This window comes from Protopterus annectens, chromosome 3.part0, assembly GCF_019279795.1.
Source record: "Protopterus annectens isolate FY-2018-M chromosome 3.part0, PAN1.0, whole genome shotgun sequence".
Taxonomy (NCBI): domain Eukaryota; kingdom Metazoa; phylum Chordata; order Ceratodontiformes; family Protopteridae; genus Protopterus; species Protopterus annectens.
This window is the reverse complement of record NC_056731.1, coordinates 1,657,179,580-1,657,206,259: the sequence shown is the minus strand read 5'-3', so window position 1 is coordinate 1,657,206,259 and position 26,680 is coordinate 1,657,179,580.

Below are 26,680 nucleotides of genomic sequence, written 5' to 3'. Positions count from 1 at the left end.
ATCCCTTACCCAGCATTCCTCTCTTACTGAATTAAAAAAAAAGTGGGCACCTGTTCCACAATAAAATCATAGCCCCCATACATTGCCCTCCATTTTGCACATGTATCTTTTTGACGCACTTGAATTGGTCCATTTGCCTATACAATATGATTAGGTTGCTGTCACTCCTCTCTCTCTGGAGATGGCCGTCCAAATGCAGATATATTCTCTATATATTATCAGTTTTTACTGTTGAAGAAATGGATAACCATAGTTCTTTCCTACCTCCATCCTCATATTCCTCTATTGCTTTCCCTGTGTTCTTACCCTTGCTTGCTCCCCATTTCAGAACTTTCCTATTTACTTCATTTTAACACCTATAATCCTGTCAAAAAATAAAATCACACACAACCTGCATAAGTAGCAGAAAAAGCAATGGATCCCTTCACTTTTTGGCCTCTATGTTTGCGCAGAGTTTGGCATCACATCCCATTGCCAAGCACTAGTGAGTGGCTCTACAATGCTGTGGTTACCTGTTCACAATGCCACTTAAACCCGCTACACAGCAACACATGTACTATAAAGAATCAATGGCATTGCATGATCACTGTTTATTTAAAAGTATTAGATACACCTGGATTTGAACCCAATATCATCTGGGCTAAAAAAGAAATGTATGCATTTACATCTGCTGCCAAAGAGTCATCTAAGCAGCTGGTGTGTTTCATACACTCAGTACTAAGTGTTAGATGTTTAGCAATGTGGCTCGCATTTGCACACTACTTAACTATGTACAAACAGCAAAAATAATGGAAATGTGTATCTCGCATTCGCAAACACTTTGCCAATCCTCATACAAACCCACTGCTCACTGCTGTGCTATGCAAACACAAATTTAGCATATATTACTGCTGCTTACTGTCTATTTACTCTTTATGCCATGAAACTACATGTGGAAACTTAAACTGAACAACATGTTACATATTTACAATGCAGCTATGTGTTGCTCCCCCCATGTACTGCAACCCTGGTGTCTCCAGTACTTTTTCACAAATACTAAAACAAATGCAGTTGAGGCAAAGGTAAAAAAAACAAACAAAAACAAAAGTAAATAAATACAATGCCCCAAAGTGGTAGCACTTCATATAATCACCTCAGCACCCGAATATATTAATTCGCCGGGTGCTGTGGTGATTATATAAAGTGCTACACTTTGGGACATTTACTTTTATTACTTTTTCACAGATATATCAACTACACTACATTAGTTAATATCAAATGTTGTGTGATATGCAATGCATGTCAATCTGGTGACACCCAGAATTTGATTTACCTTCACAGTTGAACATGCCTACACATCCAACAATTTACCTTGAGAACTACTGACTCACATGCCTAACCAGCCTTATCTGCAAGGCTATGGAAAGATTCATTATGGACCTTATCCACAAGGATATATATGACCTTCAACACTCTTGACCTGACCCATATAGGTTTTGTCAAGGGTAGATCTTGCTTATTAAACCTAGTGCAATTCTTGATAATGTCCTCAATGCCCTGGATGAGGGAAAACAGAACATACCACCTATGTTGATTTAGCCAAGCCCTTCGACACAGTCATCCATTCATGTATCATAGAGAAAATTCTCCCATCTGGGGATTAACCCATACATCACTAGATGGTTAGCCAATTGGCTCACCAACAGAATGCACACTGTCAAAGTTGGGAATCCTCCTCCAGCAGTTGACCAGTTACCAGTGGAGTACCACAGGGATCTGTGCTGGTCCCTCTACTGTTTGGAAACTATTTCTCTGAAATTCAGGTGAAGGTAGTTGTCCTGTGACTTACCAAGTTTGCAGAGGACTGTCAAATGGACACACTCGTATAGAGTCCCCCCAACAATGTTAACAGGTTACAGAAAGACCTGACACAGGCAAATGAGTGGTGCCAAACTCACAGACTGAAACTTAATGCAAGAAAATGCCTCATTGTCTCCTTTGGCAAAGAAGTAGTTCTGCTAATTAAGTTATACATAGCACCCTGCTAAGGTCAAACTCAGTAGTATGAGATTTGGGAACATAGTTTGATAACTTCAATCACTATGTGTCCATAGTGGTAAGACACACATTCTACATTGCCCACCTCAAAACTAAGGACATCATATCCAAGACCAGGAAGGTCATAGCTCCAGTGTGCACTCAACCCTTATCAGACCACTAATTGAGTACAATACTCCCTTCTATATGTACCTCAACAGTCACTTTCAGCAACTGGAAAGACCACAGAGGTTTCTGACCATGAGAATCCAGGGCCTCCAAAACATGATATACATGGAAAGACTGAAAGCTCTGTCACTGTACTCAGTATTATACAGGCTGCTGAGATGTGACCTGGTCTTGGCCTACATATCAGTCTGGGACCCTGCGCCAATGTAAATACTGGACATCTGCAAATCAAATGGGACAAAAATAACTTGCTCCATGGATTCCAACCTAGCCTGTGACATAAATGGAACATGCTGGAGAGAGAGAGATACATTTCCCAGAGATTGCCACTCCTCTGTATTAGGCTCCTACTGCATGTGAAGCGGTGCTCCTCAATGACCCTATTCAAGTGCAAATTTGACAAATGGATGGGTGATTATAAATTTACTCCAAGAGTAACACCTATGTCCCTCATTGATAGGGCCAGTTGCTACTGATCAGAAAATCACTCTGCTAGCAATGAACATCTAACTATGCTCAATAATGGTACTTGGATTTTTAAAAGGCCTTAGGACCATTAGCTTAGTAGCCTCCTAGGAACCTATGAAGCTATGAACCTATGCACATTTCCCATCATCCTCTCTCCTATGTCCAGTGCTGATGTAATCCACTATATGTTGTTCTGCAGCCTTGTAAAAATTATACTTGTGCCATGACTCTTGTGTAAATTACTGAGTTCTTGTGTGTGTGTTTGTGTATGTGTGCATGTGTTTGTGTGTGTGTGTGTGTGTGTGTGTGTGTGTGTGTGTGTGTGTGTGTGTGTGTGTGTGTGTGTGTGTGTGTGTGTGTGTGTGTCTAGCCAGAAGAGCAGAAGTATGTATCCTACATTTTCCACTCCAATACCATGGATTGATAGTATTTTGATACTTGCACATGCCTACACATCCATTTCATGCAGGCATCCCAACATTTTATCTCCTACATCCAATGGTGATGTCATCCACTATAAGTTGGCCTGTAGCCTTGTAAAAGCCAGACTTGTTCTGTGGTGCTTGCACAAATTGCTGAGTTTTGTAGTCTGTGTGTGTGTGCGTGTGTGTGTGTGTGTGTGTGTGTGTGTGTGTGTGTGTGCATGTGTGTGTGTGCGTGTGTGTGTGTGTGTGTGTGTGTGTGTGTGTGTGTGTGTGTGTGTGTGTGTGTGTCTAGCCAGCAGAGCAGAAGTGTATATCCTACAGTTACCACTCCAATACCATGGATTGACAATATTTTGATACTTGCACCTCCTTACACATCCATTTCATGCAGGCCTCCTAACATCTTCTCTCCTACATCCAGTGCTGATGTCATACACTATAAGCTGGCCTGCAGTCTAATAAAAGTCAGACTTCTGCTGTAGTGCTTGTGTAAATTACTGAGTTATGTAGTTTGTCTACTTAGGTAGAGGTTATATTCTCACTGTAGTTAACTGGTGTGTGTGTGTGTGTGTGTGTGTGTGTGTGTGTGTGTGTGTGTGTGTGTGTGTGTGTGCACTTGCTTGATATTAGAGACAGACTTTTACACCAGCATGTGGGGCACTGTTATTGTCATATTGTCCTTGCCAGACCCTGCTGATGTCATCAGTTACAAACTGCTATCTGAGATACTGTACATCAGACATGATCTGTGGCACTTACTTTAAATACAATGTTCTGTAGTATGTGTACTTAGATAGGTAGGGTTTCTGTTCTCAATGCAGTCAACTGATGTGTGTGTGTGTGTGTGTGTGTGTGTGTGTGTGTGTGTGTGTGTGTGTGTGTGTATGTGTGTGTGTGTGTGTGTGTGTGTCTGTGCACTTGCTTGATATTAGATAGAGCCTTTTTACACCAGCATGTGGGACATTGTCATTGCTATATTTTCTACACCAGACACTGTTGGTGTCATCAGCTAAAAATTGCTAACTGAGACATTGCATGTCAGGCTCGAGCGGTGACTCTTGCCTTAAGTACAGAGGTCTGTAGTCTGTGTACTTAGATAGGTAGGGTTCTATTCTCATTGCAGTCATCTAAGGTGCGTGTGTCTGTGTGAACTTTCTTAACATTGGATAGAGCCTTTTACACCAGCATGTGGGACACTGTTATTGCCATATTCTCCTCAACAGACACTGCTGATGTCATCAGCTATAAAGCACTAGCTGAGAGACTGAATGTCAGACTTGAGCTGCGGTGCTTGCCTTAAATACAGATTTTTGTAGTCTGTGTACTTAGATACTTAGAGGTTCTATTCTCACTGCAATCAATTGTGATGTGTGTGTGTCTGTGTGCACTTGCCTGACATTCAAGAGACCCTTTTACACCAACATGTGGGGCACTGTTATTACCCTATTCTTCTCAGCAGACACTTCTGATGTCATCAGCTATATCTGGTTTGTGTATATGCACTATTCCCACCAGGGCAAAGGCAGAGACTTGCCTGGAGGCCTGCCAGAAGTTACCTCATCCTATACAATACAGATTACAGTGACATGGGTTTCAGTCTGTCCACATATATCATGGCATGGTTTGAAGAACCTGTGTTTTCTTGGTGAAAACCTCTATGGTCTGTCCAGCTGTTGCACATGTTGGTTGAGGTACATGCAACACAGAGCATTATACTCTATATTAGTGTTCTGATGAGGCTCAAGTACAGTGCTGTAATATAATCCACAGATCTGAATACGATGGTGTGACTTATGATGTATACAGCATAGGCTTTCAATACTAGTGTGGACACTTGGTGGTCAAAGTTCAGATTGCTATGTACTTGTGCTCCCAGTGCTCGCATTACTGGGTTTCAGCATAGCGGGATTATTGTCAATGCTGTAATTAGCAGGGAATTCCACTTTGCAAAAGGACATCATAAAAACACATTTTTGCAGTTATTTGTAGACTGTGTTGCTTTGCCACCAATCATTTATCTGTGTTAGCCCCTACTGTAGTATGTTATCATCATAAGTAGACTTAATGATTGCACCATGTATACCAGAATCAGCAAACACTGAAAGCCAAAGGCAGTATACTTTAACCTGAATTGTCGAGAAAGAGTTTTCAAACAGTAAAGGGCCAAGCACAGATCCCTGGGGTATGCCAGTGCTGACAGCTCTACTGGTACAGGTTGATTCATCAACTTTCACAGTATGTGTTCTGTCAGTGAGCCAACTGGTTACCCATCTAGTGTCGTAAGGTTTAATCCCACCTGGGACAGTTTCTCAATGATACCTGTATGGGGGATTGTGTTCAAACCCTTGCCCAGATCAGGGTAGCCAGTATGCACTGTCTTACCTTCATCCAGGCCTAACACACAGAATGAAAGGGCTGCTACAATATCACAGATCACCTGCCATGTTACACATCACATATACTTTCCTGACATGGTTGAAAACATGCTTCAACACACTTTTTACACAGACTATGTTCCTGTAGAAGGGTGTACATCAACATGCATCCATCTGAGTTTGGGGGGGGATAGCACCCAATGCATGCATGTATAGACATATTCTGACTCTCCTTATCTCTGCGGTAGACCAACATGTCATCACAGACCTTTTCCTAATGGACATTAGTAATATTCCGGCTATATGCAACAGACGTGTGTGAGCTGTTAATGATACATCATGTCTGTGTCATCTGTTAGATGTCCTCAAAGAGGTTATTGAGGGCATGCATGATGACAATACTATCATCCTTTTGAACTTGACAAGCCCAAGGAATTTGACAAATCCACACTGAGGTATTCAAGTCAACACTTCAGATGTGGCCATAAACACCTCTATCACCAAGTGGGTAGACCACTGTATCACATACAAGGAATCTAAATATGTTGAAATCTGTGAAGTGACCTATATTTCAGGTCCAGTGATTGATTCAGCACATGAGGGCTGTCTGCTAGACCCTTTCATGTCCATTATTTAAGTGGCAGACATCACAGATGACATACACATCCTTTGTCCAAACAGTTGACTGAAGGACTACATTTTGTGGGCAGTCATTGACTCCAACTGTGATATTAGTATAATGCAGACAGTATCAACCTACACCAAATTTTTCTGCCACAGACATGATAACCCCTTTGATGCAAAAATATGGGGGATTTGTTACGTCAGGAATATAAACATACAACCCAATTATAATGTAGACATCATGTCTTATAATCAGATAAAGGTATGTGACCTGTGTCCTGGGGTAGATGGTAAGTGGAATGTTCACCAGCATGTTGTCCCAGTGCTGACTACTTCCCTGTATGTAATACAACTATTGAGTATGTTACACCAGTTGCACGTTTGGTACCTGTTCCAGCAATGCACCCGGTATGTACATACTGTACCTGTTTGACAACACTACTGGCATGGGTAACATTAATGACAGTGTAAATTGTCCTTAACCTTCGCACCACAGGGGAGAAAATAGCAAAGCAGCAGAAACAGCTCACAGAATTCTTTCCCTAGGAAAGAATTTGATGTTCTGCAGCTTTGCTATTTTCAGAGTTTGCTGTTTTGGGTTCGATATTATAACATTTGTTGTTTTACTACTTCAATGTTATGATATAAACCCACATTTTCACTGTGCAGTCCATACTGTACCATACTGATATGTGATTGGTGTTCCTGCTACAATTACCTTCCATTGACATGCCCTCATCTGCTATACATTAGGTTTTTTCACCAATCCTCTTTCACTGTGTCCATTCCTATAATTCATCTGTGTGTCCCTATTCAAAATACACACTTCCCCTGAGTGTTTATTTTATATGACAGTCCATGTACCCTTTAAGATCATTTACAGAACTTTGGTACAGAAAACCAGGAATGGGATTTCACAATAATCTGCACTGTATACACTGTCCTGTACTGTATTTGAACCATATGCATAACTATCGTATCTCTCAACTGTCCAGATTTTTGCCTTATATATATTTTTGGTGTGCTCCTTATAAAACCTGTGGTTTTCTAGAATATCACTGGGATGATATCAGGATTGATGTCAAGCAATAATTACGTACATTTGAGTTTTAGACTTCAAATCCTCAGAAAATGTATCTTCACAAAAACTCCTTGTTATTCTAGCATACTTCTTAAGTTTAAAAGAGCAAATATGTAAAATCTGTCCCTATTTCTGGGTCATTGCCCACCCCCATTATGTTGTGCTTTGTCCAGATTTTCACTAGGAGATTGAGAGCTATGAAAACTATTAGCTGTTAAGCCCTAGTGAACATTGTAGTGTTCCATGCAAAACCATGAGCTTTCTGTGCACTTACTTAAACATGATTGTTATGCTTGTTGGCTTACATGATTTCCTGGTCAGCAGCACTGTTGCTAGCCAGGAAACTATGCTTATTTACATTCAAGTGTGGTGAGTGGCATATATATGCAGTGACACTGCACACAAATGTAAACTCTGTGTAAGCTTCATGTGAAGCTTAGGAGTTTGCTGAATACTAGGGTCAGTGTTTTCACTGCCAGAAAATGTAACATCTAGTGAAGAATGGGGATAGCTGTATCTTTTTTTCTGTCATTGCAAACAGCATACTCAGATTTATGGCTGTGGGCTCTACTCACACACACAAGCTAGATTCACATTTGTAAAAAAAATTATTTCCATTCTGTCATTTAAAAAAAATACACACAAAAGCATTTTTTCTAAGCTAACACCCAACTATTTTGTAAATGTTTTATCTATCCCCATCCTTTCTTCCACAACCATTGTTTTATTTTATCTAGCATATCTTTAGTGTCTCTATTTTTATTGTACAACAACATATCACATCTTCTTTTTCATAATCTCCTGAATGACAATTATTCTGTCCCATTTTTTTTAATTTCACATTTTTCTTTCTTATATTTTCCATATACTACTATAGCCATTGATCTGATGTCTCCTCCACCTGTTCTTCAATGGATGGATCTTCCACAACACAAGACTATTTTTTCCAAAGCTCAGGTTCCTCCTCTTACACATAACCCCCTGCAAAGTCCAACATTACCTCAGATGATGTTTTCCTGTCCTTTGATACAGATGCAGATCTCCTTTGCTCAGGCATGGGTGACTTTGTGAAGAAAACTTTTTTTTGATTCAATGATTTTCTTTCTTTTAGATAGTCATCTTTTGGTACCTTTATCTATATACTACAGTTGTATCCTCTTCAGTAGCTCAAAGTTTCAAAACTTTGAACTTCAAAAGGCCAAGACCATACGATTGAAGTTTTGAATCTTTGAACATTTTGAATGGAGATCACTGTACAGCATGGAACGGGATATTTATCATTTTCCTCACTGTAGTGCAATCTCAGACTTGGTATATTTATTTAGCAATGGGTGTGGGAGAATGCAGGGGGGCTTGCCCCCATGTAAAAATGTAAAAAAAAAATTTGCTTTTATTTTTTTTTTTTATTACATTTTCAAAATTTCAAAACTTTGATCTTAAGGTCTCGACCTTTGGAAGTTCAAAGTTTTGAAACATTGAGCTTCCAAAGTAGATCCACTACAGTTATACCCTCATCTCTCCTTTTATAGTTATTTAGATAGTTAGTTGTTTTATTCCCTTCTTTTCCTCATAACTTTGGTGCCATTTTTTGTCAGTATGGCTGATAAACCTTTGGGATTTAAAAATTGTGTTGCATGCAGTCACAAGGTATTCAATTTAGAAACACATTTCTAAATGTGTGTAATGCCTCAGGGCTCTCTCGTCTATGAGCAGTGTGCTATCTGCATTGCCTTTGGCATCCAAAATATTGTGGAGAGAAAGAATAAACTTATCCTTAAGGGACTTCTTCCTGCCCCTGTAGGATAATCATCCAAGAGTCTGTGAGATGATTCTGGAGCTTCCCCTTTTCCCATAAATTCCTCAAACAGGTCTAAATGGGGTAAGGTCACAGGTCCTAAAGAAAAGACCAAGGAGCTGAGAAAGCACTGTACTGGTCAGTATTCAACTTCTTTTGCCACTTTGGACCTGATACTAAAGTCCTCTAAACCTTCAGATCTGGTGCTATTATTTGGCCTGAATATGATCGGATCAAAAATTTCCACTCTCCCAGAGCCATGTTTTTCCTAGAGCTAGTCTTTCCATGGCTCCATTCTCCATTTCTTTGGGAATAGACTAGCCACCAATCATCAAGACATCTGTTCAACGCTTCTTCCCTGTAGTCAGTCTGGTCAACCAGGAGCCTCTCCAAAGCTGATATGGACTAGATCATGAGGGAATTCTTTAGGATCCAGAATCAGTTGCCTCCCATCTCCAGCTACTGTTTGACCCAGGAGTTGTGTTTCTTCCTCTAATTCTGTAGGAACTCCATGACACCTGATTTGCTTGTCCACTCTGGATCCAAAGATGTATCTTTCTTCTACTCCAGTGCTATCTGTGACCTGAATGGCTCCAATCTCATCGGAGCCAAAAGGATCTCTGGGCTGACGCGCTGATATCATATCCTGTGGGACAAATTTGACTCTGAGGTTTTCTGAGCATTCCCTTCCTCTTGGAGCCTTTACACTGGACAGTTCAATGCCAACTTCAACCTCAAAACCAAGCTGAGTGGAATTCCAGGATTTTTCCAGTAGAGGTTGCTCCATCTTCCACTGGATGAATTTCAGAATCTCCTTCAGCTTCAGCTTTTGAGGCTGTCGAGAGAGTACTCTCCCAATCATCTGCGTGAACTTCTCTTTCAAGCTTGGCTCCACCCATCCTCCAAAGAATGTCACTGAGTCATGATCCTTTTCATCCAGTGCATTTGGAACAGCTGGATCTATCAAGTCTCAGGACAGTCCATATAGGGGGCTTCCAAATCTCTTCCGAGCCCTCTCCAGAACATCATACCATGAAGGTCCCTTGAAAGCATATGTGTAAGGGGAGGCACATTGAGTCCCCCCCCCCAAGAGTGTCTCATAGAGGACACTGATTTTCATGACAAGGAGGAGTCCCACAGATCCCCACTTAGGGATGTCTCATTAGGAAGATTCTCAAACTTTTGAGACAGAAAGGTGGGTGGTCCACTGTCTTCCCGTCCCAAGAAGAGTCAGTGTTCCTCTAGGCCTTCCAGTCCATCTCAGCTACGTCTTAGGTGGTTAACCCCACTGACAAGATAGTGGATCTAATCACTAAGCAGTCATTGAAGGAGCTAGACATGGCTGATCCAGTTCACTGAAAGCCAGAGAAGTACTTAGTCTCCCCAAAAGAATGACAAAAATGGAGCAAGGGTCTAGCTGGAGATTACATAGTAGTGGCAATGGTCATCAAAAAATATCTTGCAGAAGTGAACTCTTCTAACATCCCCCTTACAGGGAGTCCATGGCACTGAACAGATTCAGGAAGTGGATTTATTGTTCAGCTATCTTTGCTCTGAAGGCATTTAATTATTTGGCACACATCACAAGATTTCAGAGGCAGTTGACTAAAAAAAAATATCCAAATCTCTCTCTAGGTCTATCCCTGCAGAGGATAAGAAAACTTTGGATTCTCAGTTAGCCACCCTAGAGTCCCTTTCCAATTTATAACATAACTGAGGATGCTTCAAGAGACACTGGCACTGCCATTGCTGTAAGGAAACATGCCTGGATGCACTTGTGTGACTTTGCAGAGCACTTCAAGACTTTATTAATGCTCCGTTTGATTGGTCAATCCTATTTGAGCCTAAACTAAAAAAAACACTGACCGGAAGTGAAGAAAATGGGAAGACACTTTCTACCATTAGAATATGGTTCTGTACACCACCCCAGAGGTCTTTTTATAGGAACTAAAATGAGGTAAGAAGGTATGGTTTCAGAAATCCCAAGGGTTCTCTCCTGACACTTCTGGAGATAGACCCACAGAGACAGAGGGGGAGTTCTACCAATAGACATGATCCCCAAGTTACATGTGGGCCACAAAACCAAGGCTTCAGAGGTCCTTTAGCAAAAAGGCCTTATCAGCACTCTTGAATGGTTGCTATTACATCTTCTTTTTATTTCACCCTCCAAATTCAAAAAGGTTACCAAATATTCCACCCTCTCTAGGACCAAAAGCACTCAGAGAAATACAAAAGCTGCTAAAGATGTGAGTCAACCAAGAGGTCCCACCAGACCAGCTAGGATCTGGAACTTACTCAAGATTCTTTTTATTGCCACAAAAGACTAGGAACTACAGGCCACTTTTGGATCTCAGTCACCTCAACCAATATGTCAAACAATCAAAAGTTCTAGATGGTCATAGTTCAGTTCATTTTCTCACTACTGAGAATAAATGATTAGATATGTTCCATAAATCCACATGATGTGTACTACCACAGCAAGATGGACATGTAATCTAGAAGGTTTCTCCACTTCTGTCTAGGAACCAGTCAAGTACAATTCAAAGTCCTTTCCTTAGGCCTCACTACAGCACCTCCTAGGTGTTAATCAAATTCAAGGCAGTCATCGCAGTGCATCATTTCTGTGTATTCCCATATCAGAATGTCAGTTACTCTGTCCTCCTCCATTGAGGCAGAGAAGGTGGTAAATGCTTTCTAAGTGATTTTCAGCAGGGTAGGTTTCCTGAGAGAAGTACTGACAGAAGTGCCAATTTTATATCAGACCTGCTGGCTTAACTGTGGGAATGATGTGGGGTGAAGCACCTAAAGACCACCTCCTGCCATCCCCAGACTAATGGTCTTGTGGAGAGGTTAAATTCCACACTAAAGACCTTGCTACAGGCATTTGCAGACCAGTTTAAAAGAGAGCAGTACAAATGTTTACCACATCTTCTGTTTGCTTACAGAGAGGTACCACGAGAATCTATAGGTTTTTCACCCTTTGAGTTGCTGTATGGGCATAGGGTGAGGGGACCTTTAGATCTGATTTGTGATGAGTGGAAGAGTGAGTGTGAATCTCACAAGGAGTCTGTTGTGGTATATGTCCTAAACCTCAGTACAAGGTTCAGGGAGCTCATGGGCTTGGCCCAAGAGAACCTGGCAGGAGCCAACAGCAGAAAAATGTCTGGTATGTAGAGAATGCTTGAACCAGAGAGTATGCTATTGGGGAAGTAGTTGATGATTCTCATTCCTGTCAGACACAATAAGCTGCAGGCAGCTTGGGAGGGAACCTTCAAAGTGGTAAGGAAGGTCAGTGATGTTAACTGCATTGTAGAACTGCTAGGCAGGAGGCAGATGCCCAAATTGTATCATGTTAACATTATGACAACCTACCATGATAGGAGGGCCTGGTGCTAAGTATTTACAGTAGGAGGCAGGAGGAATCTGAGGGGGATCTATGACTACATTGAGACAGTCAGCAAAATGCAAAGTTACTATGGTGGAGCCTGGGGTTGCAGGCATATGATATGACAGTCCAGCACAATGGTAGAGTTAGCAATGCCAATGCAGATGAGCTATCAAGACAGGGTATGGGATAATGTATTCCAAAATAGGCTCATCCCTCTCAAGCAACATTTTTCAAGGGACACTTGAAATACTAGCTTGAGTCTTCAAAGGGGGAAGAGATGTGGTTATAGGAGGTACTGCAAGCTCTGCCAGGAGAAGTGGGGCAGTGTATGTGTAGCATATGCCAACATGGCTAGCTGTAAATTATTATATGTCATCTGTATATCAAACTGATTTGTATAGATGCTTGTGCTGAGAATGTATTTGTGAGGTTTGCTTGTGTTAAAATGTACCAACAGTGTGCCCTGCTGGAAAGAAAACAAATGTACATGTATTATTATAAATGAATTAAATGTATATGTTTTAACAGAGGACTAGAAAAGAAGAGGTTAATCTCAAACTTTAAAATATACATGAAATAAATTTACATTTTGGGTTACACCATAAAGATGTTATCCCACAGTTTTCAATGGACCCATAGATGCAATGCCTGTGCTAGAGTATAGGTTGCAGCTCCTGCAGGAAGAGTGGAATGGTTGTATTATTTTATGGCTTCCAGATGCTTTAATAAAACTTATCTAAAGGTCTAGTGTGTATTGCAGTGCATATGTGCTAAACTCTGGCAGCTTCTAGTGATGGGGAATAGTGTGGGAAACAGAGTCAGGTGAACAGATGTGTGTCATGTCATTCTGTAAGCCAGAAATACTATTTAGATATTAGTAGGAGATTGCTTTCAGCATTCTGTGTTCTATCTTGGATCTAACAACAAGGATCACTCACCCACATTATTTTCCCTTGCTCTATTCAGTAAATAAGAACAGTAATTGTTTTAATCAATCAGGAATAGATAGTGAGATTAGCAAAAATACTGTTTTTCATAACTGTGTGAAACTTTCCATCAGTGTTATTTTTAATTTTCCCATGGCTGAAACTCTGGTGTTTACTGTAAATAGATATTTAGTATTTTCATGTTCTTTTATTATTTATTATTAAACCTATTTAAACTTCTAATTATGGCTGGTCCTTTTTAGAAATTATTTAAGTTTTGAGAGTATTTGCACATATTTATTTGGTGATAACTCTTGCCACTCCTGAAAACCTAGCTGTTTGGTCAATATTACCATTTGTATTAATATTCATTTCACTCAGTGTAATTAGATACCCTTTTAAGAGCCTTATAATAACTGACTGGTGGCAGTGAGTCTACCTTTTAGTCTGGATAAAGTTGGTAGAATGGGTAATCTGTGCTAGCCTTTCCCAGGTGTGTGCATGTGAAATTAAATCTCAACAAGTGTGTGTATCAGCAACTTGTCCAGGAACACAAAGCACTGGTTTGACAGAGAGACAGTGGTGGAGGACTTTGCTTGGGCACTTGGCTGATGACTTATCTCTGAAGCTGTGCCAGTGGGTAGACTTATTTGGGATGTGGTGAGAGAAACCCAGACCCAGGGCTGAATGTGTTCCCTGTGTGTTCTTAAAGGAAATTGTGCTCGATGCAGAGAGGTCTGCATCTGGAAATACTGAGTGTATCCATTTGTATTCCAAGTAAACGTCCCTTTCCAGTGTCAGTGGTAAGGATTCAGATTCTTGATTACTGGTCCAGAGTGGGGATGTCACAGAAATTAGGAAAATTCAATGCCAAAACAACTTAGACAAAGTGCCAGCAGTGTGCCATATCTGTTATTGAGACTAGGAAGGTTCAATGTCAAAGCAATACTTGTGGATAGAGAATAACTAGTTGCTACAGACATTGATATAGAAATCATGTATGTGACCGCCATTATCTGATACCAAAGAAGACATTATCATATATGTGTAGAGCATAATAATTACAAAAGTGAGTACCAAGTGACTAGAGAAACTTAAGCAAGCTACTCAGAATGACCAAGCTTTTATCTAACTTGAGCAAAATGCATGGCCAAATCATTGGACACAAGCCAAACAGCTCAATACTAACTACTGTACAGTCAGAGCACAGTTATCTGAATGTGTTGTTATATCAAAACTGAAATGAAGTATTTCCATGTCAAAGAGCAGTTTTTCTTGCAGTCATTCATTCATAAATTTATTCAGTGTATTTTATTTAAGCATGACTGCACTTTAACTGTGTGGGTAACATTTTTTTTCTAAATGCTCTGGGTACATTTAATTTTTTTAAACAAACATTTTCATCCAGTGACTGCCATAACAAAAACAATAATAGAAAACAGAAGTTTATTCTTACTCTTTAGTTTTCTTTTTTACCTGCATCCTTCCAATACATCCAAACTAACCAAGTCTACATTATAACTACTGCAGTGGAATTCATTGTATTAAGCTGTGGTCTGGTGGCCACTAGACCCCCCAGAAGACTTGTGGCTTCTAGATGCTCTATGTTGCACTTTAGAGATTTTCTAAACAACCTTAGTCCAAAGTGTGCCTGAATAAAATCATGATCAAAGAAAGAAATTTAGTTTTACTCTTCAGCTTTGTTTTTTCTTAATTCCTTTCTTCACATCCAAGCTAACCAAGATTACACTGTAATAACTGCAGCAGAAATAACTGTACCAAGCCATGAGATTTCTAGATAATGTGAGATAGATTTTAGAGGTTTAGTTTAAAAAATCCCTTTCATCCAATGATGGCCAAATGAAAACCATGATTAAGGAAAGAAATTCAGTTTTCCTCTTCAGCTTTGCTTTTTCTTGCATCCCCTTAACACACCCTAACTAATCAAGACTACCCTGTATTAACTAAATTAAGCTACAGGTGTAGGGGCTGCTAGGCACCTAGAAGCCATGGGGTTACAAATTTTCTGAGGTGCATTTTATAGCTTTTTCCTAACCTTTCGATCCAACAATTGCCTGAACAAATGTGTATGAAAGGGATATTCAGCGATTGTTTACATTATGAGGCACTGTTTTAGTTCACTCTGGTGTGGGTGGTGCTGACTTGATTGAGATCACAATATGCTATCTGTTACATGTGTTTGCTGGTGGGACAATTTGGCATTCTGATTCTTTTTATATTAAGGTTCCTTAAAGTAAACAAATGCTAAGAATAACCACATTAGTCAAAGGGTTACCACCCCACCCCACACCTACTGGTGTGCATAAGTTTAAGTGACTTGCAGTCCTGCTGTGAGGCATGCAGGGGATAGAAGCTGTTGTATTATATGTTGCCTGTCTTTTTAATATTTCACCTCTTACAGCACAAAAATAATAATAACAATAACAATAATAATAATAATGACAGTAATATAATTATCCAAATAAATTGTCCTTTAAGTGGACAGCAATAACCTTGAATCCTTGCAGCCTTGTCTTTGCCCATGTCCTCCCTCCAAAGAAGACAGCCACAGCAATTATGCATAGTCTGTCCTTGCATATGAAGTGTTTATTTAAGTAGTCCATCTGGCTTTTCTTTTGTGCCCACTAGTCCTGCAAAGCCAGATAGTGATTGTTTTAAACTGAGCTAATGACAAGGGGGGGTCAATTAGTTCCTTTCAGTCAACCCCAACCCCCACCCAGCCGTTATAGCCACTATGTCTAATGTAACATTATTTCACTTCCACAATCCATGCAAAAATGCCTCTCAACCTCTAAGCATAAAAAATCTGGAGACACCCATAAATATGCAAGGACAAAGGCCCAAAATCAGGGACAGTTTTTAAATATTGCTCTTATAAACTTAGAAAGCTTAAGAACAACTGACTTTGCAATAGCATGCATTCTCTGAGGATATGAAGACTGAAACACAGATGTATGGTATTATTTGGTATTATTTAATCACTTCAATCCTTAATGATTTGTGAAAAAAACACAAATGTAAGCTGCTCCACATAAATCATAATGCTAGAGAAATATTGTCCAAAATATATAATATATCTATATAAAATATCATTGCCAGCATCCCTGAAAAAATAATAAAACTTGTCTCACCTGAACAGTCCACATAAATCACAAAGTCAGAAGTATTTCCAAAAAGTATCCAATTAATCACTGCCAGCAACAATGTAAAAATGCACTTATCTGATGACCATGCCATTCCTCTTCTCAACTGTTCACACAAAGTCAGAAATATTGAGAAAAATATTATCTGGTTAATCACTGCCCGCATTATTTTAAAACAATAACACTGACTCACCACACCATTCCTCGATCTCTTGTCTCCAGAATGTCCCCGGTTTTATTTCAAATATAAAAATCCTCTCTTTTGATGCACCTTTGTGCTTAGATTAGAATGCTGCAATGTTTGAACTCCCATGATGTCACAGTGTTAAGTGAGTTACAACAGTGAAGTCAAGTGTAGCACCACCCCCTAGATCATCTTATGGTCAATGGGCATATTTTATTTTTGTTTTGTGGTGCTTTATTAATTAATTTTAGAGGAAATAAACATTTCCTCTAAAAAATTAAAAGTAAACAAAGAAAGAGCACCCCTGAAGGAATGTATGCACCACACCATAGGCAATTGCTTAGTTCACCTGTGCATAAGGCTGGCCCTGTTTGTTGGCAAAGAAACATATTTCAGTGAAGACTTATACTTATAACTTGCTACAGGCAAGTTTAAGTTGGGGTTTGGAGTTTCTCTAACAAAGATGTGGAACTCAAGCCAGCAGAATGCTCAACTATGCTTTCAGGAATACTCAAGTTTTATTTTAAATAAAGATTAAGTACCCTTGTCTCAACATAAAAAGGCTTCATCAGAATCCAGTTGTGCAACGCCTGTCATATGCTTAAATAATATTTTCTATGTCATAATCATTCAAAGCTGTTATAGGTGACATACCATAAAAACAACAAATACAAACAAATATCTTTTCAAGATCAATATGCTTTCAGACATGCTTGCCAGGTAAAAATCAAAGCACATAACAATCAAGGTACATGGATAATATGCTAATTATTAAAAAATATATGATGCATGCTTTAAACTCAGCAATGAGAAAACATAAAAGTGAAAGAAACATGCCAACGATGAAAATGAACATGATATGTATCTGTTTGTATTTAACAGATCTTATCTTCAGTACACTAAGTATAAAAATTAGGTCATTAAGAAACTGAAGCTACCACCTCATCTCCCTCATTTCCATCTATACTCCTAAGGGTCTCATCTTATGTTCCTGTCAACTGTTATAAACATTCAATTAGGTGCCAGGATATGAAATATATATATATGTATTTTTTGGAAAAAGTTAACCCGCTTTTGTAAGAGGTAGACTCAATGAAGAATTATTTCAACAAGTTTGCCCTTGATATCATGGCTGATACTTGATACATTATTACAATTCAGAGTTGCTAGTCACTGCTTGTTACTTCCCTTAGGTTACCGAAGATACCGACTGTGCAGTGGAATAATGTCTGGGGAATGGTTACTTGCCATGGTGTTTTACTGTATAAGCTACTGTATGATGTACTTCTCCACCAGTATCTCTGTTGTACATGTTGACAGCAGACATATGTCAGCCATGACATTAGATGTGACCACTGTGGTTGCTGCAGTTTGTGATGTGGCTGTTGTCAGGTTTGTTTTATCAAGGCAGAGGTGTCAGTTAGGATGTGCATCTTACTTGCTACATTCTGGTCTTCCAATTCTTTCATAATTTGGGAATAACTGTCTGATACTCGTGCATGTATGAGATTGACTATGGCTATGCTATGAGTACTAGACTATTACTGCTCAGACTAATACTCATAGCTCTGATCTCCGGATAAGGCATAATCAGGAAATGGCGATGCAGTACATAGAATGACTGCAGTCCTATTTAGGAATGGCCTGCTTTCTGCTGGTCATGTGTGTTTACATCTCGTATTCTCTGATGATTCTACTTTGCACTCATTACCATATGTTTATACAGTTCAGAGTGCAGCTGGTTTCTCCTCGAGTTTTACTGGTGAGAATATGAAAGAGTATGCATAGTGGCATTAGTTGATCCCATTGCAGATACTTGCCAAGAGAAGCCGAAATAGATAACCACCTCTTGATTTACAAATGTCTATTTTTGCTTTTCTTTAATGGCTTTCAATCTGCTCTTAAACAGAGTGAACCTCATTTTAAACTGCCTGAGGGCATAAGCCCAGACAGAGTAAACAGATCAGAATATAGATGAAACATTTTACACTTTCCATAGTGACCCTTAGGCTATTGTGAGTTTTGTAAATGTTACAATTGCCAAGTACTGATTACTATGAGTTTAGTAAATGCTTAAGAATGTTAAATGCAAGAGGGTAGTGATAGACTTTTGGTGCATGAAACACCATATGAGGCATCAACTTCCATCTCCATGACAAACAACTAATCAATCACAACTGGTCAAATACCCCTGCATTCCCATATGGTAAACTTTATCCCACACAACCTTTACTACATAACTTCATGGTACTGCTATTGCAGGGAAAAGTGAAGCACCTGAAAAAGGTGGCAACACTTATGAGATTAATGGTGCTGTCCATCTCCCATTAAAATAATGTGTGATAATCCCAGGAAATAGTGAAATCAATTATTTGTAACCCAGTGGTGTTGGTCTATATCAGCTTATATTCCATTGTGTTGAAGATTATAGAATTGACACTTAGAGTCACTACAGATGCATTCGCTGCAGCCATGAATGACCACTTGGTGTGTGGTACCCTATTGTAAACATTTCATTCATCTGAATGCTTTGTTGTTACAACTTACCTGATATGGTTTCCACTGCTTATTACCCCATCCATCCTGAGATAGGACAGTGTGCCTTCTGCATTTGTCAGATGTGTTTTTCTTTGATGGACCGCAGTAGGATGACTGTCTTCACTACAGTCATACATCCTGTCCTCTGCATGTCTGTAGTCTTAGACACAGAGAGACTGGCAACATATAAATTCATGGTGTTACATCAACAACAGCAAAACTGTCACTACTAAACTCAAAACTATATGAACTGATCAGTAAACTTAAACTAAAAAAATAAAAACCTTTTTTGCAGGGGACAATACACCAGCATACTCCTCTATATGTGTAATTTTTCACTATACTTCTTATTTAAATGTCTTAACTCCATGATTGCACAACTGCAGAATAACAGAAGCCAGCTAACAAATAAAATAAGTTTTGACACCACATTGATGGATTTCTGCTGCTTAAGTAAAATAAGTAAATGTCAGATGCAGACTACATACCAATGTTTCTTGTCCAAAAGTTAAGAACAACTTCAAAATAATAGATAATTCCAAAAGAAAACAATTGGCAGAATTCAATAAACCCTACACAGCTTCCTAAAACCATGTGCGCATCATAGCATGCTAATTCATATTCAATAAGCATGTCTACATGATACAGTAGATATTTTTCCTGAGGAAGGGTCATAATGAGTATTTACACAGGTAATATATGTTCACTATTGCCTTTTACATTTGTTTGTAGACTACAAACACAGTTCACTACTTAAGGAAGAAGGTGATAAATTAAATTTGGTCTGCCTTTCTTCATGCAAACAGACTTAGTGGGAATGCATGGCTATCAACAGTTTGGATAGTGCTAAGTGTGGAAAATACACTTGCTGCCTAGCTTTCCCTGTGGCACCTGGTGTGAGTGAGGTATAAGTGCAGTGAGTTCATGGTCAGAGCACAGGTGGGTTAGGGTTCAAATCAGCACAATCTACTTTTTAATAAGGGTGCAACTCGGTCATTTTTCACAAAACTTTGATTATAAAGATGATATTACAAGCCAGCAGCTATGTGTTGCAGGTTGATTGGCAGACTAGTATCATTACTGCTTGCATACAAATAGTTTTGTAGGTACCATATGTGTTATGTGTGTAACTGGTTTAGCATGACAATAATGATTATTTAATAAAAATGCAGTTGCATATGTCTGATGGACACAGTTGCTTACTGACAATCAAATATACCCCTCCCATAACCCAAGTATCACTGTAAAATAGAATGTATTGTGAGGTATGTATCATAACTCCAAACTCTATTACTAAAGTTATGCAAGTTCATCTGTTTCCCATATAATGTCAGACATTAGTCCTGCATCACAGCTGAGAATGCATAAGTCAGGACTGTTTAATGTGTCACACATACAAGCTTAATTGAAGTATAGCACCAGTCACTCTTTATAGCTGTAATAACCATGATTGGCAAACACTTTTTCTATGACAGTGAGGATTACTTACCTATTTTGAAATATATGCATTCTCTTTAATTGTAATAATTACTTTCAACAGTGTGTAAGTCCCTACAGAACATATGCCAAGTCATCACATTTCTCCCTCTGAATTCATGGCTTAAAAGCCAAGTCATCTACCATTTCAATGTTGACCATTGGACAAAGTGTGAATAGGTATAGCATCACACATGACATAAATCAATGCCAAATCTAAGATCAACATTGCTGATTCATAAACTCCCTTCCTCTTTGTTTGACAATGTTTCTCTTCACTTACCATTGTGCAGACGTGGTTGGCATAGTTGTGCATATTTTTGTACTTGTAAAATGTGATATCCCAAACTGGTGGGAAAACATTGCAACTGCTGTTGGAGAACCTTTGCAGACACCGGAGGAAATGAGAAGGATGGTACCAAAGTCAGGGCACAAAGGTGGAGTGTGGAGGAGTTACACATATTTGTTGCACTCATTGTGAAGCATTACAGCCATACAGCCATAGACTTCTGCAGGGGGACTATACCCAGTATGAGTATAATTTTGAGGTTTGGAACAGCCTAGTGAAGGCTGGCTGTAGTGCAACTGGCATACCATGCACTGGGGAGCAGTGTAGGCACCACTACAGTGACCTAATACAAGAAGACACAACTTGAGCAGTGGCAGGATGAGTTTAGAACTCCTAACACCCCCCAGTTGTGTAAGTATACTGATCAAGCAACTTTAAATGCTATGGGATGCTGCAGATAGCCAACACTGGTATGCATAATGCTTTCATGTCTCTTCTTTCATGTTCTATTTTACTGCTGAACAGGAAATCTTGGCAAACAGGGAGGCATATGCTGAGAGGTTGGAGTGAATCATAGAGGCAAGAGGTATGTGTGCAGAACACCTGAGCCTGATTGTAATAAATATATTGTGATTCCACAGAACAGTATTAACTTCATCATGATTATCTTAACTGTGAGAGCAAGCATGCATGCTTTCTTGTTTTCTGGTAACTGTATTAGGCAAGTGTAATAGTCTATTCAAGATTATGTGGGTTCCCACAAGTAAACTATAGATTGTCATTCAACAAGTAGCATTTCTATATTTGAAATGCAGCAATATTGGCTTTAATGCCATGTTGTTAAGTTAATCTGTAGTATTTATTAAAGCATATATGGAATATGTGCATATAACAATGATTACTTGTAACAATTCACTGCCATTTTTTGGATCGTTAAAGTTCTATAGCTAGTATAATAATAAAAGGATATTTATTGAAATAAAGCATGAATGTGACATGGTTTACTATCAAAATGTCACCTGTAAAATAAAATCCCAGATGTAACACTGAAAAAAAAAAAAGAAAGTAAAAATACATTTTAGGTCACAATATCGAATCTGCTGAATGAATTCAGCAGATTCAACATTGTCGCTGCACAGATCACAAGGTGTCTGTATAGGAGCTCAGTTCCTACACCTCACATCACTTTTTTGCAGCCCTCCTACTAACTATATATTCCACCTCCGAGATCGCACAACAGTGAGGAAAGGGATGAATGTCCCAAACCACACTGTACCTCAATCTCTGTGCAGTACTTTGAGTTTATATCAGCGAATTTGCTGATATGAACTTTTGAACACGGAGATGTTCAGCAACACAGAAAGTCAAACATCTGTCTTTCAGTTTTCCATCTGCACAGCATCTCCATTTGTCTTTTAATAATAAACCATGTGACATATCATGGTTCTAATAATCTCTTTTCTTTAATGAATGAAAAACTGCACAAGGAAAGAGTGAATCACTCCAGAAGCCAAAATTAACAGGAAAAAGCCTTTATTAGTCCATAACATCAGTTTAGTGATTTCATTCCCTAGAGTGGAACTTCATCAGAACTGATTAATTAGCCCAGTCATCATATTTAAATGTAAAAACACTAATCAAAAACATTTTTCCAATCACGTCAATATTAAAAACCTTAAACACTCCAAAACAATTAAAACTACATAAAAACATTTAAACATTTAATAAAAATTCCATTCATTTAACCTCACAATACTTCAATTTTAAAACTGGTGACCAAGAATAACTTTAATTTAAACCAGGCGGAACAACGGCATTTAATCTAATTCATAATTTCAGTTCTCTAAGGCCTAAATGCTCAACTATGATTCTAGCTTGGGGATCTTTTTTAATTTGGTCTATAACTAAAAAAACAAATTTATGGGAAGGATGGACAAAAATATGCTTGAATAAAGCACTGCTAGACTTTTTTCTTTTTGATATCTGTAAAGTGTTCATAAATACGGTCCCTCAACCTTCTCAAGGCATTACCTACATAATAGGCAGGACACTGTAAGCACTTGGCCAAATATACCACAGTCTGCCAAATACAATAAAAATGTCCATTGATCCTATATTCGACCCTTTGGTGTAAAATGTGTAACCCCAATAATATGACTACACTGGGGACAACTTCCATATTTAAAAGTACTTTTTCTGCCATGAAAATGGTTATGAAATTTCTTGTTTTCCAACAGGTATTTAAAAGATTTGTCTATTTTGTAAATGTTGTTGTTGTGTCTTTCGGCTTTTTCCGGTTAGGGGTCACCACAGTGGAACTCCGGTCCGCTAATGATTTGAAAATAATAGTAGGAAAACTACCAAATTTTTCCAGAAGGGAACTATCCAGAGTATAAGTGGTAATAAAAGAAACCCTCGTGAAGTCTTTCTTAGCATTAATTTTAATATTATTAACTCTAGCCAACTCACTAGAATTAAGTAAACTAGGGGTATATACACCAAGATCTCTTTTAATAGTTACTTTCAAACTAAATTAATTAATTTTTATGCATTTATTTATTGCATTTGTTGACCAGGAAGTTCCACTAGGCCAAAAAGTGGCCATTTTCAGTGGAGGTCTGGGGAAAAAAGCTCCACAGAGATACAAATACATACAATTTGATAAAGCACAGTAACAATACAGTGCTTACAATGTGTTAGAGGTAAGATAACAAATATATCAGAACAAACTGCTAAAGCACAAGAGCATACATTACACTCACAATGATAAAAACACAAGCTAGCAAATATAGCAGATTAAATTTCTAAAGCTCAGTTAACAATGCACTATATACAATTTGATAAGAGTACATACCACAGTAGTTGCAGATTAGACTAAGTGTCCCATAAATTTGTAAAGGGTATAGAAAATGTTTATCTGTTTAGGAGATAATGGTGATGGTACTGGAGGTGGAGAGGGGAGAAAAGAGGGAAAGGTGGGAGAAGAGAAAGGGAAGAGACAAAGGTCAGGTCATGGGTCGTGAGGAGTTAGCACAGGGGCATTGCCAGTGGGAGGAGGCATGACGTTTCAAGGATTTTTTAAAGTCAGTTGTATTGCTAGTAGATCTAAGTGAGGGTGGGAGAGAGTTCCATAGTTTAGCAGTGGAAAAGGAGTAGAGCCATTGTCCATTGGTGAGGCTGGGTTTATCTATCTGTAGGAGTGTTTGGTTTTCTGAGCAGAGAGGCCTATTAGGGTGGTATGGAGTAAATACGTTTGAAAGGGCTGGGCAACTGGATGGATTGTTTATTAGTTTATGGGCTGCAGTTAGCTGAATATATGTGAGGTGGTGAGGTAGTTCTAGTCAGTTCAGTAGTCTAAGAGAGGTGCAGTGGTGAGATAAGGGCTTTCCACTGATAATAAATGTTGCTATTTTGTTATAGCATGAGTGTAGTTTGTTTTTAAGACTGGTCTGAATATTGATGAAAAGAGGAGCGCTTTAGAGAAGAGAGGGGAGCAGGAAAGAGGAGACAAGGGCTAGTTTGGAAGAGTAATTGAGGAATGTTTTGTGTCAATATAACATGCTCATTTTCTGGGGTGCTTTTTTAATGTTGTTGTGAATGTGCATGTTGAAGGTTAGGTGATGATCTATGGTAACACCTAGAAGTTTAGTATGTGTGACAACCTCTACAGAGGTGTTGTCATGGAAGAGGATAGTGAAAGTATCTTTGCTTATGGTGTAGAATTTCTTAGGGGTAAATAGCACTAGTTTAGTTTTTTGGGGATGTAATGCTAAATGGTTGTTAGCCATCCATATTTCAGTGGAGCTGAGGGCTGCTTGGGTAAGTTTTTGAAGTTCATGTGGGGAGTTGGCAGTACAGATGATAGTAGAGTCATCTGCGTATTGGATGACTGTTTCCTGAGTGAAACTAGAGCAGAGAAGGAGTTTAACCATTTTGTAGATTTGTTGGAAAACCAGTGTAGAGTAGAGGATGTGATACCTATGTTGGATAGTTTTCTAAGAAGGAGTGAATGAGAGGTCATATCAAAGGCTTTGGACAGATCAAGAAATAGAGAGGAGGCAAGTTTTCTGGTGGCGTGGGCCCAATTGATAGTGTCACAGAAGGAAATAAGAGCTGTTGTGGTACTGTGTCCTGGTCTAAAACCATGCTGGGTTGAAGATAGTATGTTGTTGTCAAGCAGGTAGCTAAATAGCTGGCTGTGTATATATTTCTCGAGGATTTTTGATATGAGGAAAAGGATGGCAATGGGGCAAAAGTTGGAGACATCTATGTTGTTTCCGACTTTGTGGAGTGGGAGAATAAATGCTTTTTTCCATATGGATGGAATATAAGACTCTTGGATGGACCTATTAAGAAGTATGCTGATGGACTATGCAACAGAATTTGCTGCCTTTTGTAGGAATTCAGGAGGCAGGCTGTCAGGGGCATTTGTGCACCCCAGCCAAGAATTGAACTGGAGAACCTCTTGCTGTGAGGTGACAACATTAACCACTACAAAATTGTGCCATCCAATGTATATCATACCTAGCATTTATCACACTGAGCTACTGAGCCACTGCTAATATGCCCTATTGCACTGCTCTTCACAAGGATTATACAGGTGTTCCCCATCAGCATTGTGACTGTCACATTTGTGTCCAGCTCTTCTGCACGATCTGCACCACCAGTTGTCATGAGTCCACATATGGTGTCAGGACCCTCACCCACACATTTCCACTGTTAAACATGTAGACATATGCAGTGCAACTGATGTAATGACATGAAACAGGTAAAGTTATAAGACTGCATTAACTTTTCTAATGTGCTGCATGTGATTCAGACCAAATATATTATTTGGAGGTGATATACAACCTGGATGTCCAATTGTTTCATAGACACAGCTGTAGTGTGACAGTACTGTATGATGGACATACCATACATCACATCAGTATTAGCACTTGATAGTTTGCATGAACACATATGGATATATGTCAAGATTTCATTGCAGTATAAAATTTTCACTGGCGATATCAGGGAGACAGTGATCATGTGGCACATGTGCTGAGTGCTGACATGTACTTATACAGGGTGCACCATGTAGTGTTTGGTATGTACAATATCGCAGTGACAGCGTCCATGTTCAGTGACACTAGATTTTGCACTGCTATACTTTCTGTGCACATGGGCATAGTTGATGCATTGCCATTAGTCTCACATACTGCTGTAGCATTCATTATAACAGATCATTTCTTAATTCATATGTCAATTGCAGGTGCTTCAGACAATATCCATTCCTATTACATGTGACAGATGAATGTAATACACAGCTGTGAGTAGGAAATCCACTCATAATAGTGTGTTGTTTGTAAGTGTTGTTATCCATATGGCCAAAACCTATGTCAGCTAGGGAAGCTTTAGTCAAGTGTATCACATCTGGCACAGTGAGCCCCCACACATCTTGTCAGCCATACAGAACTAGTCCTTGGGATGCATACCCATTAGGATTTGACAGTGCAGCCTTCCCTTCCAGGTGCTGTACTAGATGCTGGTGTGATACTTCTTTCTGTGTTGCACCCAGTAAATGTATAGCTCAGTGACAACACAGATGGAATGAGTTTGATGCTTGCAGGTGTGGATTGTGGCTTATGTATCAGGCATACCTCTCAACTGGCCAGGATTGCCCCTGATTTCAACTCCAGGTTTAACACAGTCTCTCCTAACCCCTCCAAAAAGTGGTCATTTTTGAGGAATGGGGTGGTAAAT